Source organism: Canis lupus, chromosome 11 (assembly GCF_003254725.2).
Source record: "Canis lupus dingo isolate Sandy chromosome 11, ASM325472v2, whole genome shotgun sequence".
Taxonomy (NCBI): Eukaryota; Metazoa; Chordata; class Mammalia; order Carnivora; family Canidae; genus Canis; species Canis lupus.
Window position 1 is genome coordinate 17,281,682 of NC_064253.1, and position 14,594 is coordinate 17,296,275.

Here is a 14,594-nt window from a genome sequence, read left to right on the forward strand (position 1 = left end):
CCACTTCTGGGTTCTCTATTCTGTTCCATTGATCTATGTGTCTGTTTTTGTGCCAGTACCACACTGTCTTGATGACCACAGCTTTGTAGTACAACCTGAAATCTGGCATTGTGATGCCCCCAGATATGGTTTTCTTTTGTAAAATTCCCCTGGCTATTCGGGGTCTTTTCTGATTCCACACAAATCTTAAAATAATTTGTTCTAACTCTCTGAAGAAAGTCCATGGTATTTTGATAGGGATTGCATTAAACGTGTAAATTGCCCTGGGTAACATTGACATTTTCACAATATTAATTCTGCCAATCCATGAGCATGGAATAATTTTCCATCTCTTTGTGTCTTCCTCAATTTCTTTCAGAAGTGTTCTATAGTTTTTAGGGTATAGATCCTTTACCTCTTTGGTTAGGTTTATTTCTAGGTATCTTATGCTTTTGGGTGCAATTGTAAATGGGATTGACTCCTTAATTTCTCTTTCTTCAGTCTCATTGTTACTGTATAGAAATGCCACTGATTTCTGGGCATTGATTTTGTATCATGCCACACTGCCGAATTGCTGTATGAGTTCTAGCAATCTTGGGGTGGAGTCTTTTGGGTTTTCTATATAGAGTATCATGTCATCGGCAAAGAGGGAGAGTTTGACTTCTTCTTTGCCAATTTGAATGCCTTTAATGTCTTTTTGTTGTCTGATTGCTGAGGCTAGGACTTCCAGTACTATGTTGAATAGCAGTGGTGAGAGTGGACATCCCTGTCTTGTTCCTGATCTTAGGGGAAAGGCTCCCAGTGCTTCCCCATTGAGAATGATATTTGCTGTGGGCGGTTTAGATTTCAAAGGGCAGAGCCTTTAGTGCTCTGTAGCCCAGAGTTTACAGAATTGTTTCCTGGGGTTGCAGAAATTTGACACCAAGGGATTTCTAGTCTAGAAAGTCTTGTCCTGAAATAGAGGGGTTATGGAAGAATTTTTAACTAAGCTGGGATTTGGGGAGTATAGGAGTCTGGTAAGCTGTTCTAGAAGGATCTATCTTAAAAATTAAAAAATTTTGAGGAGCACTTGAGTGTCTCAATCTGTTAGGCATCTGCCTGTGGCTCAGGTCATGATGCTGTGGTCCTGAGATTGAGCCCCATGTTGTCAGGCTCCCTGCTCAGGGGAGGGGGGAATCTGCTTCTCTCTCTGTCTCTTTCTCTCTATCCGTAGCCCTGCTCCTGGTCTCCTCACTATCTCTCTCTCAAATAAATAAAGTCTTTCTTTAAAACTTAAAAATGATGAGGAGTATCTAGCTTGCTTACTGCTTATTGCCAACTCCAACATGGTGTGCCTTTGATGGATTGGTTAAAAGTCCATTCATTTAGCAAATACCTCAGCTGCCTACGGTTTATCCAGCACACTTTTCTCACATTACTCTAAAAGCCCTACACTTAAGAGTGATTGTGTATGTATGAGATGACAAAGTACACAACGGAACAAGGAGTCCTGCCAAAGAGGAAAATGTAGGGGAAATTCCATAAGCTAGGAGGACTGCCTTTAAAGCAGAAGCTTCTTTACATTTGACTCCAATCTTGGCACACTCAGCCTAGGGAAGTCTCCTATGGGAATTAGTTTTTAATTTAATTGCAGTGGCAGCTAATTTCTCAGTTCCCACACCTGGGTTCAAATCCAGACACTGCCACTTAATGACTGTTTGATCTTGGATAAAATGTCTAACCTCTCTGTGCCTCACTCTCATCAATAAATGGGGATAATCACAATACCTACTTCAATGGCTATGTGATTGAGTTCTATGTCTAAAATATTGCAGTAGGCTGTCATGGCTCCATTATCTGGTCCTAATCCCTGGAACCTTTCATGTCACCTTCCATGGTGAAAAGGGTCTTTGCAGATGGGATTAAGTTAAAGACCTTGAGATGGGGAAATTATCCAGATGTGCCCTAAATGCAATTACATGTATCCATATAAGAAGAAGGCAGAGGGAAATTTCATCACATACAGACATAGAGGAAGGTGATATGTTGATGTAGGGAGGGATTGAAGTGATGTGACAAAAAGCCAAGGAATGCCAACAGACACCAAAAGGTGGATGAAGCAAGGAACAGATTCTCCTCTATAGTCTCCAGAGGTAACCCGGGCCTGTTGACATCCTAATTTCAGCCCAATGATACTGACCTCAGGTTTCTGGCCTCTCAAATTGTGAGCAAATAAACTTGTGCCATTTTAGGTAAGATAGTTGATGGTAATTTGTTGCAGCAGCCACAGGAAAAAAAACAAAACAAATATTTAGACCTGTACTTAAAACATACTAAGTGTTAAAAAACTAATGTTTGCTGTTAGTATTCCAATAAAATAGCCAGAACTTCACATGCGGGAGTCCTGAGGATTGGATAGCTCAAGGATGATTAACTATGTATTTTTAGGGAATTTGTGTTTCCTTGAGTACTGAAGAGGTTTCCAAGTAGAAGCTTATTCTGAAGAGGTAAGTGAAAAGAACATGCCATGTGCTTTTTTAATCAGATGCAGTAAGACAGAGGGACAGAGGGACCGCGGTAGCCTTAGAGGGAAGCAGTGGTCACATTCCCAAGCCTTCCCCTTCTGCTCAATTCAGAAGATGCTCTACTTTTATTCCAGGCAATAAAATAACCTGTAAGGGCATGTGTCGTGTTTGTCAAGTCACCTTAAAAATAGTGACCCTGAACACTCTCTGGAGCTAAAAATTTGCCTCCCAAAGAATGAATGATCAGAAGTTTCCACAAGAGACGGTGATCTGCTAAAGTGATGAAGAATCTTTGGAGTCCTATAAACTGACCTCCTACTGGGTCCCTAATCTGTAGTTATAAATTACAGGATTCCAAGCAGCTACTTCACCTCTCTGGTTCTTAGTTTGCTTTGTAAACTAAGAAGTCCAGAGGGAGGTGGATGGTGAAGACACATTGTCTCATTGGATTATTATATGAATCAAATTAAATAAATACATGGAAAGTGTTTAGTCTTGGACCTAGTTAAGTAGTAAATAATCAATAAATGGTATCCAAAAAAGATAAGGCCAAGGCCTTCACTCACTCAGTAACATGGAGGTCTAAGTAGATGATTGATTTAGATAGAGCCCAGGAATTTTTTTTTTAATGTGCACAAAAGATCCCATCCAATTTTTTGTTTTAGCCCCAAATATTATTTTCCTTACTCTGTAAGGTATAAAAGTCTCATAGCACAGTGTTTGGGGGTGGCATATTAGAATTGGAGAGGTTATTCCTGAAAAGAAAAGTAATAGGAGATAGTCCAGTTTTTTTTAAATAAACTTAAATTGGGGAAAAATCCTGCCAGTGAGAGTAGATGCTGGCATTAAAGCAATAATAATTATAGAAATCCATTTTTTTTTTTTTGCCAAGTTTTAGGTCCAGAGAGGAGGTTATGAGAAATCACTTAACTTCATCACAGCTAGATTTTAAATTTTAATGGAGGTGCTAGAATAAACAATATAAAGTGGCCACAATGGCCATGTAGAAAAGCCAGACACTCATTACCCAAGTGGAAGAAGCCTGAAGCCTCCTCATCTGCTTCAAATGCAATGCTCATGTGCTGAAAAGCATCCCAAGATTGCAAGTGGTGTAAGGAAGCATAAACTGAGGCAATTGCCATCTGCTGCCAGAGAGGAAAGGCTGCTTTTGGCTGATCTTGTGATAGTTTACAGTCCTCATCCTCTGTTGCCCACCAGATGCCATTCCCTCCTCCAATCCCTCCTCCTTCCTTAGTACCTCAATACCTAGGTGCAAGTCCAAGTGTGGACGTGTGACCCCCTCCTAACCAACGACATGCCAGGAGAAGTTGCCTCAGAGGTTCTAGAAAATATTGTCTTTCTTCAATAATTGCAAGGGAAGCAGAGAAAAGCTCTCCCTTAGGCTGCTCTTGCTTTGAGCCACTGAATACAGTTGTGTGATGCTTGGAACTGTATGCAGCCCCTATCATGAGACTGTGAAAGGAAGAGTAAGAGAATGAGATGACATTCTTAAGCTGTAGCCACCACCCTCTTCTGGACTCCTAATTACATTTGACATGTAAACAGTTTGTCTGACATTCTCTTTCTTGCAACTAAAAGAACAGCAGTTCCCCCTTATCCACAGCAAATATAGTCTGAGACCCTCATTGGTGCTTAAAAATATGGACACTGTTAGGCACTATGTTTTCTTCCTATACAATCATACCTATGGTAAAGTTTAACTTCTAAATTAGGCACAGTATTGGGACGCCTGGGTGGCTCAGCGGTTGAGTGCCTGCCTTCTGCCCAGGGCGTGATCCTGGAGTCCCGGGATTGAGTCCCACATGGGGTTCCCTGCAGGGAGCCTGCTTCTCCCTCTGCCTATGTCTCTGCCTCTCTCTCTGTGTCTCTCATGAATAAATAAATAAAATCTTTAAAAAACTAAAATAAATTAGGCACAGTATTAACACAGAGATTAACAATAATTAATAAAATAATAGAACAATTAGGGGCATCTGGGTGGCTCAGTCAGTTAAGTGTCTGACAAACCAAGTGTCTTGGTTTTGGCTCAGGTCATGATCTCAGGGTCATGAGATCACAAAATCTGCTTAACTTCTCCCTCCATCTCCTTCTGTCCCTCCCTGCATGTGCTTGCCCTCTCTCTCTCTGTCTGAAATAAATAAATCTTAAAAAAAATAAAATTATAACAATTTAATAGAAGCTATATAAATGTGGTCTCTCTCTCTCAAAGTATATTGTACTGTCCTCACCCTTCTTCTTTGATGATGTGTGAAATGATAAAATCCCTACCTGATGAGTTGAAGGGAGGTGAATAACTCAGCTATTGTGATGTAGCATCAGGCTACTATTTCTGAGGCTATATCAGAAGGAGAGTGATCTGCTTCTGGAAATCGTACTTGATTTTGGGTAACTGAAACAGCAGAAAGCAAAACCACTGATAAGAGAAAACAACCATATTTGTAATCAATAAAATCAATACAATCAATTCAGACTGTCAATACTTTAGGTTCAGGGACCTTGGAGCACACAAGATGTTACGGCACTGGAACATCTTTGGGAAAGAGAGGAAAATAATTTCAAATTACTTAACCAGAGAATAAAAAGAATAAGGAAAAAGGTAAATCAATTACATTTATTCAATCATTGATTTGTTTATGTGTTTATTGAGTTTTTACTATTCAGCAGGCACTGTGCCCCTGGGAAAACTTTGATGAAAGAGATGGACAGGGTTCCTGCCATCATGTGATGCATACACTTCATGAATAAACTTATGTAAAAGAATACCAAATGGAAAGGGCTAGGGAGAAAATAAAGACAATAACATGGTCAGAGTGAAGGGGTTGGATTGAGGGAAACTACTCTATGTAGATCTGAAGGATGCCCAGCATGGGAAAATCTTGGGGAAAAAATGGTACAGGCAGAAGAAATGCAAGGCTTTGAAGCCAGAAAATTCTAGGAAAATTCAATGTGGCTGGAGCAGTGGGAGCTAAGGATTGGAAGACAAGAGAGGAGAGCAGAGAGGTAGAGCAGAAGTCAGACTTCATAAGGCCTAACAGACCAAGCTAAGGAAATGGATTTCCTTTCATTTTAAATCTAGTTGGAAGCTAATAAGGGGTTTATAAGCAGAGAAGTGAGATGTTCTCATTTACTTCGTCAACCTGTTCACTGCTGTGTGGGGCATGGCCTAAGGGGCAAGAGCTGAATCACAGAAACCAGTGGCATCCATCTAGGAGAGAGCTGATGTGCTTTAACTAGGGTGGTGGCAACTTGAACAAAATTGGTTGGTTGAAGCAATGGGTTTTGCTGGCAAAATAAATGTGGTGGTGTTAGAGGGGATAAGACCAGAAGGACTCACAAGTTTCTAGCTTGATCACTGGGAGGTTACTCTACTTTCTAAGATGAAAGAAGACTCTGAAGAAAGATAGACATAGGATGAAAATTAAGAGTTCTGTGTGATCATGGTGCTTGATTTTTCTTTTCTTTGTTTCTTTTCTCTTTCTTTCTTTCTTTCTTTCTTTCTTTCTTTCTCTCTTTCTTTCTTTCTTCTTTCTTCTTTCTTTCTTTCTTTCTTTTTTTTTTTTTTTTTTTTTTTTTTTTTTTTGAGAGAGAGAGCAAGTGAGGAGGGACAGAAAGGGAGAGAGAATCTTAAGCAGGCTTCACACTTAGCATAGAGCTCCATGTGGGGCTAGATTTTATGACCCCAAGATCATGAGCTGAGCTGAAGTCAAGAGTTGGACGTTTGGGGATCCCTGGGTGGCTCAGTGGTTTAGTGCCTGCTTTCAGCCCAGGGTGTGATCCTGGAGTCATAGGATCGAGTCCCACATCAGGCTCCCTGCATGGAGCCTGCTTCTCCCTCTGCCTGTGTCTCTGCTTCTTTCTATCTCTCTCTGTGTCTCTCATGAATAAATAAATAAAATCTTAAAAAAAAAAAAAAAGTCGGACGTTCAACCAACTGAGCCACCCACACACCCTAATCATGGTGTATTTAAGAAGTTCTGGAGACATCAGGTGGAGGGGCCAAGTAGGCAGTTGGACATATATGTCTGAACTTCAGGGAGGAATCAGCAGTGGAAATAGAAATTTGATCGTTGTACCATACAAATGGCAATTAGGGACTAGATCAGATCAACCAGGAAAAGTGTGCAGAGAGGAAAAAAAAAGAGGACTCAAGACTGATGTCTAGTGTGTCTAGTGTAAGCTGACATTTAGAAGTGAGATAATGGAAGAACAACAAGATATATATATATTTTTTTAATGAGTGACACACACACACACACACACAGAGAGAGAGAGAGAGAGTCAGAGACACAGGCAGAGGGAGAAGCAGGCTCCATGCAGGGAGCCCCACGTGGGACTCAATCCCGGGACTCCAGGATCACGCCCTGGCTGAAGGCGGCGCTAAACCACTGAGCCACCCAGGCTGCCCACAAGATTTTTTAAAAGCCTGGTGAAGACACTCAGTGAGAAGGAAAATCAGGGGAATATAAAGTAATGGCAGTTACAACCTAAAAGGATTTTTAAAATCAGGAGAGATGACAGACGTGTTGCATATGCTTGAAAAGTCCAGTAAGTTCAGAGTGTAGACATGGTCCTTAGTTGTAGGCAGAGGCATGAGATTGGCAAGAAGCAGCTCATTGATGACCTTGCCAAGAGCAGTTTGAGTGGACGTGGGAAAGCAGAAGCCATATTGCGGTGAGGTGGGGAATATGTGGAAAGACAAGTGGAGTCACCCTTCCCAAGAAGTTTTTCAATTGAGATAAGAGGAATGGGACCATATTTTTAGAAGAAGAGGAGCCAAAGAGTTAATTTATTATCTCCTCACTTCAAAAATTCATATCCAATGAGAAAGATCCAGTAGAGAGGGAGAAATTTGTTCACATAAAACAGACTGAGGATAATTGCAGAATAGGAATCTGAGAGACAGAGGATCCAGAGCCCACATGGAGCCTTTGATAGGAGGAGGAATGCTTCCTTTGGTTTATCAGGAGGGAAGATGTGGGGGCTAAATGCTATGCTGACCTGAAAAGCTCTATGAATTTTGTCAAAGAATGGCAAATCACAGAACTGCATCTGCTCACCCGCAGCAGAGCAGTGGTGATGGGTGATTAAGGACTCCACACGAACCATAACGGAACTTTGGAAAACTAAGCCGTACAAATTGTGATTACAGCCATGTAGCTGAACTGTCTTAAGTTGTCTGACTTTAAGATCTTAAGATACATTTTGGAGACAATGGAAATTCTGGAAAGTTTATAATTTCACTTTTTCCTTTCCACTCTACGAGGTCCTTCATTGAAAAACGAACCAGACTCCACATCAGACAGAGACTTCCTGAGGAGACACAGGGAAGTTCTGAAATACAAAATGTAATAAATTATAAACACCTTTCTATCTTCAAAAGATGGTCATGGTGAAATGAATGTGTTAAAATAGATACTTGACTCCCAACATATGTCCTTTGAAAAGAGAAGAAAAGACAGAGAGAAACACCAGACCAGGCCAAAATTATGACCACTTTTAATATAATAACCTATATCTAAATTATACCAAGAAATAAGGATTAATACAGATATTTAAGAGTAGTATGCAAAATTATATATCACAAAAAAGAGAAGACTCCCTTATGTTCTTATGTCAGTTATTGACCTGTCTGTATGTTTATCCAAGTTCTCTGCCTTTCTTTCATTCTCAGTAGAACAAGGATCTCTGTTCTTACAAGAAGCACAACCCCCACACTTCTGTGCTCTGGATTCTGTCCTTTTCAAACACTGTGCTCTTTCAATTATCCTCTCTACTACAGCATTATAAATCTCTTCCTTTCTTCTGGTTAATTCTCACCGGTGTGCAGTGATAATCTAAGGTCTCTACAATTTCCTATCCTTAAAGAAATTCTCCTAAAACTCCTGTCCCTCTTAATCTAACAAATTGATCCACTCATTTCTTACCACCAATTTTCTCTTTGAATTTAGTAAAACCCAACTCTTATCTCCCATCTTCCCTGGGGAACTGCCTTTGTAAAAGTCACCAAAAGACTTGATGTCTCCATAGTCTCTCTATGCATTCTCATCCTACTTGATCTCTCAGCAATATTTGACGTAGTTGGCCATTCTTTCCAGCTGTTTATGTCCCCAGGCATTGCCAAATATGCCCTGAGGCAGAATCGCCCCTGGCTGAGAAACACTGCTCCAGAACAATCAGCCATCCCTCTGGCCTGGATGACTGTAAGAGCCACCCAAGCAGGTCTTTGTCTCTGCTTTAGACCTTGTACGTTCAATTTCCCACATACTACTAAGATGATGTTTTTTAAAATCACAAATCAGTTCATGTTATTTCCCTGATTAAAACATTTTACTCAAAATAAAACTAAATTCTTTATATGCTTTTAGCCATTTATCACATATTTTATCTCATGCAATTCACAATGTTCCAACCACACCATTCCTCAAACATAGTAGGCTTTGTTAGATTTTCAGAGACTTTGCACTTGCTCTGGAGTACTTTTTCCTACCACTCAGATCACAGCTTAAATGCTGCCTTCTAAGAAAGTAGATCTCAGGCAATTTATTTAAAGTATCCTGCATCCTATCGCTCCCAGCTACAGTCTATGACATTTGATTCACAGCCTTTTTGCTACCCAGGGTTACTTAGGTCATTTATTTGCTTATGTATTCATTGTCTACTTACCCCAGCAGACTGTCAGTTCTATAACAGCAAGGAGCTCTGTAAGAGTATTTAGTATCTTTCTTGTTCACCACAGAATCCTAAGAGTATAGTATTCATTGACTGAATCGATGGAAAATTCAAGCAATCCAATTTTACATTAACATGAGTCTGAATAACATGGGAGATAGTCACAGCTGGATGTGCCCTCAATCAAGTATAAGATTTTTGGTAATGTTATAATAAAATAATAAATCCTAGCAGTAAGTTTCTGCTAGAATGTCACCAGTAAATGATCTTAAGGTCTCCTCCGGTTCTTAAATTTATCTGGTAGCTCTTCACATCATTTTATTGTACCACATCTCATCTATGTATGAAATGACATCTTGACACCTCTCCTTTCCTTTGTAGAAAATTGTTAGAACTCCCCACAGAGAAGGATGTAAAAGCTGTGTGATACATGACTTTCTTTGCTTTCCTTATCACAAAGTTTTCAGAAAACACAAATGGAGTCAGATAATCTTGTTTGGAGCCTTCTGAGAAATCCGGTAATCCTCTAATACTAGCTGTCCCAGGATTCATTTACAATAGAGACAAAGTATTCACCTAAATAATAATACCTTGGACTGAGCATACCTTTGATTTTTCAGTACAGTAAAACAGCCCTTCACCATATTTGCGGAGAGCCTACTATGTGCCAGGCAGTGTTCTAGGGGTTGTGATACAGCAGGAAACAATGGAAACAAGTTGCTGCTGTCACTGTATACACAAATCAGGATAAGTGTTAAGAAAGTGTCAAGAAAAACAAAAGTGAGGCAGGCAATAGGAATAGGTTGTGATTACACTAAGCAGTCTATTTTATGTAAGAAAATTAGGGTGGACCTCTTTGATTTGAGATTCATATTTGAAATTAGACCTACATGTGATGAGGCAGTAGGAACGCATATCAACTGGTTTAAAACTCAGATAGTGGGGCATCTGGGTGGCTCAGTGGTCGAGTGTCTACCTTTGGCTCAGGGCATGATCCCCGGACTCAGGCTCTCCAGAGGGAGCCTGCTTCTCCCTCTGCCTGTGTCTCTGCCTCTCTCTCTGTGTCTCTCATGAATAAATAAATGAAATCTTAAAAAAAAAAAAAGTAAATAAAACTCGTGGCTATCTGGGAGCAGAAAGGTTCTCAGGCAGAAAGAACAGCAAGTACAAAGGGTAAGGAATGACATGAGGTCAGTGGGACTGGAATAGATGGAGAATGAGTGGCAGAAATTAGGATCAGAGAAATAATTAATATAAGGCATTGGATTGTACTTTTTATTTAAAATTATTTTAGGATAAAATTTTTCAGATGGTAAAATGTGCAGGTGGATTCTAATTACTCAAATGAAATGCAGAATATTTTCATCAATGCAGAAATTCTGTGATCCCTTCTAATCCTTGCAATCCTCCCATGGGCTACCATTGTTCTGATTTCTGTCACAGAGATTAGTTTTATCTCTTTTTTAACTTCATTTGAATGAAATCACACAATATCCACTCTTTTGTGCATGGCTTTGTGCTTGTTTTTGTTTTTTTCAGGCTCACCTGTGTTGTTCTATGTATCAGATACTCATTCTTTTTTATTTCTTGAAGTATTTCACTGTGTGAATATATTACCAACAGTTTATGAAATCTCACTGGAATTGGGTTATTTCCAGTTTGGGATATCCTAAATGGAACTTCCATGAATATTTGTGTATAAGTCTTTGTGGACATAGGTTTTCATGTCTCTTGCATAAACACTTTGGATTGAGATTTTTGTGGATTAAGAACAGATGCATGTTCAACTATGTAAAAAGGTGCCATGTCAATTTTTCTAAAACCGTTGTGCCATTTTACTCACTTACTACAATGTATAAAAAAAAAAAAAACTAGTTCCATGTTGTTATTGTCTTTTTATATTTTAGTAGGTGTGACACAGAATTTTTATGTTAATTAACTTGTATTTTTCTGATGACTAGTGATGTTAAGCACTTTCTTATGTACTTGTTGGACATTTTTTCATCTTTTTCTATGAAGCACTTGTTCAAATCTTTTCTCGCACTTTAACTGACTTGTCTTTTTTTCATGGAGTACAAGGAGTCCTTTTATATTCCAGTTATCTACCTGTTGATATAGTGTCTCTCCCATAGTAGATCCTCTCGAGTGAACATCACCATGCAATATGAAAATTGTCACACTTGGTTCCTCTTTCCATATGAACATTTTCATGTTCCTATCCCAGATCTCCTTGTTCTTGATCTTCCAACCATTCTATTTTCAGGTTCCTGACTAGCTTGCTAAGCCATTTGCCTTTACCCATAATGCTCTGTATTTTCTAGGCCCAGCTCAGGTAACCTCCCTTTCTGTGAAAAGTAGATGACTAAATCGCTGTGCAAAATTTGCCCATGGGGAGGATTCTCTCATTTTGTCTTCCAAGGCTTACACCAAGATATTAAGCCAATGCATCAGTGAACCAAGCTCAAATCTTTTAGTTTCTGTCAACTTGTGATAATGGACCCCCCGTGTGACCTGAGGGAGATGTACTGTTAATAGTGGATACTGTGGGCACCGAGGCTAGCTGATACAATTGATCATTTGATTTGTCCAGTCTTACTTGTTCTTCATTCTTCTGGGCCTTTTAAAAAACATTTATTTTATTTTTTTAAGATTTACTTATTCACGAGAAACAGAGAGAGAGAGGCAGAGACAAAAGCAGATTCCATGCCCGATGTGGGACTCGATCCCAGGTTTCTAGGATCAGGCCCTGGACTGAAGGTGGCACTAAACCGCTGAGCCATCAGGGATGCCCGTCTCCTGGGCCTTTTTAACCTCAAGTCTTGGTGGATCTGAAAGAAATCAAATCAGGGTGGGCTGTTCCACCTGTTTGGTTAGTTGATGGCCTATCAGAACAAGAGAAATTTCTGCTGCAGATAGCATGACTATGTTCCAAAACTGATCCTGTCTGGATTGTGGCTCTTGCTTTAGGGCTTGCCATCAACCTAATAGCACCTTTTTTACTATTGGTATTTCCAATACTATAGGATCTATTGGGTGATATGGCCTGGGTGGAATGTCCCAGCTGCACTGCTACCTGTATCTTATTTTATTTATTTTATTTTTTATTCATGAGAGACACACAGAGAAGAGAGAGAGGCAGAGATCCAGGCAGAGGGAGAAGCAGGCCCCATGCAGGGAGCCTAATGTGGGACTCGATCCCAGGACTCCAGGATCCAGCCCTGGGCCGAAGGCGGCGCTAAGCCGCTGAGCCACCTGGGCTGCCCTGCTACCTGTATCTACTGCAAAACCATTTCTACTACTGGGCCCCTTTCAAAGGTGGCAGCATTTCATATCACACAGAATGAGTCATAGCATTATTCTGGGTTGTGGAATACACTGTCTCTGTGATCTGAAGAGGTCTTCTGGGCACCGTGCTTCCTTCTTCATGATAGGAACTGCAAATAAAAGAAACGGTAATTTGTCCTGTACTTTGAAGAGTATGTCCTGGCATGTCCTAGGACACTGGATCCTAAAATTTTGCCAATGTTGTGCCCTTAAAACTTCTTGGAGGTTCTCTCTTCTGGAGTTCTTTTTTACAAAGGCCTTTCACAAATACTTTTTGTTCATCTTGTCTAATTGGCATGATGTCATCAATATAGTGGACACATTGTGATACTCTGCAGGATATCCATCCAGTTTATATCTCTCCAGAGTCTTGACAGAGGGAAAACCAGTTAACACAGTCTGGGATGAGAAAGGAAATGTATGGCCCATGTAGGAGGTACTCTAAACACGCTGTGTTCAGTTTATCACTCCGCAGCTTTACCAGGGTGTTAAAACCTGTGTGTTGGTGAAGTGTTTCTCAACCGATAAACTTTTGTTCCACATCATTGGTCATGCACTCTCATAATCCAGTGTCACACATAATCTCTCAACTCTTCCTTTGGATTCTACTACCCCTTTCCATCCTTATTAGGCCCATTATATCTGTGGCCTAGTTTTGTTGTCACTTAAGGCTATGTTTTGGGCCTAAGTACCAGGAGAAAAAGTGGGGGTGAAATCCCGGGGGAGTTCATGTCTTGCTGAGGAAAAGCCTCTGCATTGTCTTTAAAGAAAAAGGAAGAACGTGTCATTAAGGAAGCTGAGGACTCATGATTTTGGGCATCATCAACCCCATCTCATGCCATGGTCCCATTTCCAACCAGGGCTCTGGCCTTGGCATAGAAAATATGCACTGTTTGAGTTTAACCTTTGGAGCTCTGCTACTCTTGACACTAAGTCCTAGTCTTGGTCTTCAGTGTTCCAGGTCTTACACGCCGCAGGAATTAAGAGCCTCTTTCAATACAACCAAGAAGAACTCTGGCTTTTGTATTTGGGTTTTAATTGCCTATCATCTTTTCCGTGTTGTTTTCTAGAGCATCAATGGAGTTTTTCGATTGTAACTCTTCTTAGCACAGATTTTCACATCTACCTATGGAAGACCTTGCAATGGGGAACATTTTGGGTCTGATGGGTTCAGATAATAAGAGTTTTAAATGGAATCTCTCAAAGTTTGAAGAGAAACCAGAAAACAGGCTATTTTTTAGTAGTTTGGGTACTAGTGAGCAATAAAGGCCAAATGGAGGTCTTAGCATTCATCACTTGAAAGAAGCAGTTCTCTACTGGGAGTAAATTTGCCCCCTGGGGGTTGTCTGGCAACGCCTGGAAACATTTTTGATTGTGAAGACTAGGGAGGAGGAACCAGGACTACTGGCATCTACTGGGTAGAGGCCAAAGATGCTGCTAAACATCCGACAAATACACAAGACTGTCCCCTCTCCCTCGGCCACCCATGGGAAAGGAGTATGCTTTCCAAATGTCAACGATGCCAGCGGACAAGCCCTAGCTTAAAAGCTATTACATTCTAGGGATCCCTGGGTGGCGCAGCGGTTTGGCGCCTGCCTTTGGCCCGGGGCGCGATCCTGGAGACCCGGGATCGAATCCCACGTCGGGCTCCCGGTGCATGGAGCCTGCTTCTCCCTCTGCCTGTGTCTCTGCCTCTTTCTCTCTCTGTGACTATCATAAATAAATAAAAATTTAAAAAAAAAAAAGCTATTACATTCTAGGAAGAGGAAACCCCTAATATATAAGACGTGTTTCCACTCATGAGCCTCTCTTGACCTAGGACCTGAGGTTAAGGAAACTTTGTTCACAGCGTCTGCTTCTCTAGTTCCGGCTAATTGTAGATCGTGGTCTACAGTGCTGTAAGGCAGATCACTTTATTTGAAGGTGATCCCTTTTGCGAACTTAGAAATGCTGAGTTTGACTATAAAGTCTCAAGTTCTGCTCGTAAACCTCTTTATGTTGTGCAATTCCCAGTCCAAGTTCTCCCGGCAATCGGGTTGAGACACAGGGAGGCGAAGACCTCGAATTCACTACCAGGGATACTGTGTTCCCTGCGAC